Raw genomic sequence first — 4,903 nt, 5'->3', positions numbered from 1 at the left:
GGTGTCGGAGCGAGCGGGGCGGCGGAGGCAATCTCGGCGACCCGAGGAAGAAGAAGGCGTCGGGGGCGGCGCTTCGAGGCGTCCGGCGTCGCGTGAGTCGAAAGAGAGGACGAGGCGGAGCTTCTGGACTCGGGCAGAGGGCGAGGAGGTGGCTCTGGCCGCGGCAATAGCGAGCGGCGGCGACGGTGGCGTTGCGGGAAGAGAGCAGAGGAGGGGCAGGGGGTCCCGGGAGAGAGGGGAGAGGTGCAGGGGTCGAGGAGGAGTGTGTGGCACTCCGGGAGGCATCCAGACCCTCGGCGGCAAGCAGGAGCTGGCGAGGCGCGTGCTCGCGAGCGGCGGCCACGCGCGCTGCATCCTTTTGGCGCGAGGTTAGTGGTGCCTGACAGGCGCCAGTGGGCTGGGCCGGCTAGCTACAGTGCTGGGCCGGTTGGTGGCACCAGGTAAGTTCTCTCTCCCTCTCTAATATTTATCTTCTTCTATTTTTTGTAACATGTTTCTGATTTAGTAAAAATACTAAATCACTTTATAAAATCCTGAAAACTTTTTTGGCCACTATCTGATTTAAACCAGAGTCCCTCACCAAGTTTCAGAATATTTGGAGCTACAAAATATTTTATAGGAATTTATAGCTCCACTTCAAATACAATATGATTTAAAATGCCTTGGAAAAATGTGCATGACCTGTGGTAAAGGTTTTAACCTCTTTCCATAAATAATGAACATTTTTAAGGGCATTTTGGATTCATTGAAAATATTTTTATTTTGATCCTAATTGCATTCCATTTGGTGCTAGGGTTTGTCATCCCCATTTCAAGTTCATTTGAGAATTTAAACATGATGCAAACACCATTAGCTAGTCTAGAGCATACCAGACTAGGGATGTGACACACTGAAATAGGCAAAAAAACAGCAATTTGCACTGGGCCTTCGGTTAGTAGGTTAGTCCCAAAAATAATATAAAAGTGTATAATAAAGCCCATTAAACATCCAAAACAGATAATATAATAGCATGGAACAATCAAAAATTATAGATACGTTGGAGACGTATCAAGGACCTAGTGGAAAAGATGAACCAAATGAGGGAACCTGATGCCAAGCATTGGGTATTTTCTCTGCTGGATTCATTGCGACATCCAGACATTGTCTAGCTGCTCGTGACACTATGGGCTATATTTCATGCTAGGAGGAAGGCAGTATATGAAAACGAATTTCAAAGCCCCAACATCACACATTAGTTTGTTGAATGATTTCTTGGGGAGATTAATGCATGCAAGATTATGTGTGCCCAACAACCACGAGCACTAGATAGAGTGCAGTCTCTCGATGGATCCCTCCTCCTACGGGCAATGCAAAACTAATGGTAGATGGAGTTGTATCCAGATCGTCGAATGTGGGGTCGATTGATAACCCACAAGTATAGGGGATCAGTTGTAGCCTCTTTCGATAAGTAAGAGTGTCGAACCCAACGAGGAGCTAAAGGTAGAACAAATATTCCCTCAAGTTCTATCGACCACCGATGCAACTCTATGCATGCTTAACGTTCATTTTACCTAGAACAAGTATGAAACTAGAAGTACTTTGTAGGTGTTATAGCCTAGGTTTGCAAGATAATAAAGAGCACGTAAATAAAATCTAGGGGCTATTTAGATAAAGACACAACTAAGTTAGTTTTAGTAGAGAGCCTTTTGTCACAAGAAAGTTATTTTTCCCTAGGCAATCGATAAATAGACCAGTAATCATTATTGCAATTTTATATGAGGGAGAGGCATAAGCTAACATACTTTCTCTTCTTGGATCATATGCACTTATGATTGGAACTCTACCAAGCATCCGCAACTACTAAAGATCATTAAGGTAAAACCCAACCATAGCATTAAAGCATCAAGTATCTTTATTCCCATACGCCATAACCCACTTATCTATGTTTGTGTTTCTATCACTCACTCACGCAACGCCGAAAATAAGCAAACCATGAACATATTGCAAACCCTACAGCGGGGATCCCTCACGCTTGCACGTCAAGGAGAGCATCATAGGACAGCACCAATAATAAAACATGCAACTCAAACCAATCACGATCATCAATCAACCCATAGGACAAAACGGATCTACTCAAACATCATAGGATAGCCATACATCATTGGGAAATAATATATAACGTTGAGCACCATGTTCAAGTAGAGATTACAGTGGGGAGAAGAGGTGTTACACGTTGCATAGAGGGGGAGAGAGTTGGTGATGACGACGGTGAAGTTGTTGGTGTAGATCGTTGGCACAATGATGGCCCTGACGGCGTTCCGGCGCCACCAGGAGAGAGGGGGAGAGAGCCCCCTTCTCCTTCTTCTTCCTTGACCTTCCCCCTAGATGGGAGAAGGGTTTCCTGTCTGGTCCTTGGCTTCCATGGCGGCGGAGGGGCGGGAGCCCCTCCGAGATTGGATCTCTCTCTCTCTCTCTCTCTCTCTCTGTTTCCTTCTTCTTCTGTGTTCCCAAATTCTGCTCTTTCACCGTTTCTTAAATTCCCGGAGATCCGTAACTCCGATTGGGCTGAAATTTTAACACAATTTTTATCCGGATATTAGGTTTCTTGCGCCAGAAGAAGGGCACCAACCGCCTTACGGAGTGGCCACAAGGACCAGGGGCGCGCCCTACCCCTTGGGGCGCGCCTCCCGTCCTTGTGGGCCCCTCGGGCATCATCCCGCGTTGATTCTTTTTTCCAAAAATCACATATATTCCAAAAATAATGTCCATAAATTTTTATCCCATTTGGACTCTGTTTGATATGGATTTTCCGCGAAACAAAAAAATACAACAAACAGGAACTGGCACTGGATCAATATGTTAGTCCCAAAAATAGTATAAAAAGTTGCCAAAAGTATGTAAAAGTTGTAGAATATTGGCATGGAACAATAAAAAATTATAGATATGACGGAGACGTATTAGCATCCCCAAGCTTAATTCCTGCTCGTCCTCGAGTAGGTAAATGATAAAAAGATAATTTTTGATGTGGAATGCTACCTAGCATAATCTTGATCACATAATCTAATCATGGCATGAATATTAAGACACGAGTGATTCAAAGCAATAGTCTATCATTTGACATTAAGACAATAATATTTCAAGCATAGTAATAAAGCAATCATGTCTTCTCAAAATAACATGGCCAAATAAAGTTATCCCTACAAAATCATATAGTCTGGCTATGCTCCATCTTCATCACACAAAGTATTTCATCATGCACAACCCCGATGACAAGCCAAGCAATTGATTCATACTTCTAATGTTCTCAAGCATTTTCAACTTTCACGCAATACATGAGCGTGAGGCATGGATATAGCACTATAGGTGGAATAGAATATGATAGTGGAGGTTGTGTGGAGAAGACAAAAAGAAGAAAGTCTCACATCGAGGCGACTAATCAACGGGCTGTGGAGATGCCCATCAATTGATGTCAATGCGAGGAGTAGGGATTGACATGCAACATATGCACTAAGAGCTATAAGTGTATGAAAGCTCAAACTGAAAACTAAGTGGGTGTGCATCCAACTTGCTTGCTCATGAAGACCTCGGGCATTTGAGGAAGCCCATCATCAGAATATACAAGCCAAGTTCTATAATGAATATTCCCGCTAGTATATGAAAGTGATAACTCAAGAGACTCTCTATATGAAGAACATGGTGCTACTCTGAAGCACAAGTGTGGTAAAAGGATAGTAGCATTGCCCCTTCAATCTTTTTCTCTCATTTTTTTGTTTTTTTGGGCCCTCTTTTTTTTGGCCTCTTTTTTTGTCTGGAGTCTCATCCCTACTTGTGGGGGAATCATAGTCTCCATCATGCTTACCTCACTGGGGCAATGCTCTAATAATGATGGTCATCACACTTTTATTTACTTACAACTCAATATTACAACTCGATATCTAGAACAAAGTATGACTCTATATGAATGTCTGTGGCAGTGTACCAAGATGTGCAATGATCTAGCATAACAAAGATATCAAAAAACGGACAAGCCATGGAAATATCATGCTAGCTATCTTACGATCATGCAAAGCAATATGACAATGAACACTCAAGTCATGTATATGATGATGATTGAAGTTGCATGGCAATATATGTCGGAATGGCTATGGAAATGCCATGATAGATAGGTATCGTGGCTGTTTTGAGGAAGATATATGTAACATCCCAAATTTTCAATTTGGTATGTTATACATAGATCATCATTGCATATCATATTTTATTGCATTTTGACAAATCCTCGATAAATCCTAAGCAACTCAAGGACCCTCGGAGAGAGTTGGGGATTTTCTCAAATTTTCATATTTGATTTTCATCAAATAATAAGACGAGGATTTTTGGTTTTAATTATTTGTCTCTCCGAAAAATATTTCTTATTAAAATAAATGAGAGGAGAAAATATGACTTCTCCAAAACAATTGAAATATTGGAGGAAAAGTGTTAAATCATTTATTGGAATTTATTCGGATTTTATTTGCAATTTTAATTCATTAAAAAAAATATTGCATGTTTTCAAAAATTTATTTTGTGTCAAAAAAATGTTCACCCTGTTCTAAATTTTCTAACTAGACGGGGAAAATTTGTTTTATCTTTTTTGGATTTTTATTTATTTTTCTATGAATTTTTCGGCGGAACATTTAAAAAAAAAGACCCGCGCCCGACTGGGCCGAGGCCCAGCCGAGCCAGGCCGGCCCGCCCGTCGTCTCCTCCCCACGCACGTCGCCCGCCGCCGCCGGAGTCCGGCTCGGACACGGGAGCCGCCGCCGCCTTTGCCCCCTCCCCCAAGCCACCTCCCCCCCCCTTATATACCCCCCCTCGCCTCCTCCCTCTCACCCCGCCGACGCACCTCGCCGCCCGCTGCAGCCCGCGCCGCCGCCGCCTTGCGCCG

The 4,903-nt window shown here is 43.1% G+C and overlaps 1 pseudogene; it reads left to right on the top strand.

The window, feature by feature from the left end:
• LOC123120875 (uncharacterized) overlaps window positions 1–4,903 on the top strand; it is a 25,694-nt pseudogene that overhangs the window by 692 nt on the left and 20,099 nt on the right.

The sequence above is a fragment of the Triticum aestivum genome, chromosome 5D, assembly GCF_018294505.1.
Source record: "Triticum aestivum cultivar Chinese Spring chromosome 5D, IWGSC CS RefSeq v2.1, whole genome shotgun sequence".
Taxonomy (NCBI): domain Eukaryota; kingdom Viridiplantae; phylum Streptophyta; class Magnoliopsida; order Poales; family Poaceae; genus Triticum; species Triticum aestivum.
Note: the sequence above shows the minus strand (reverse complement) of the source record. Positions and strands in the feature narration are given on the sequence as shown.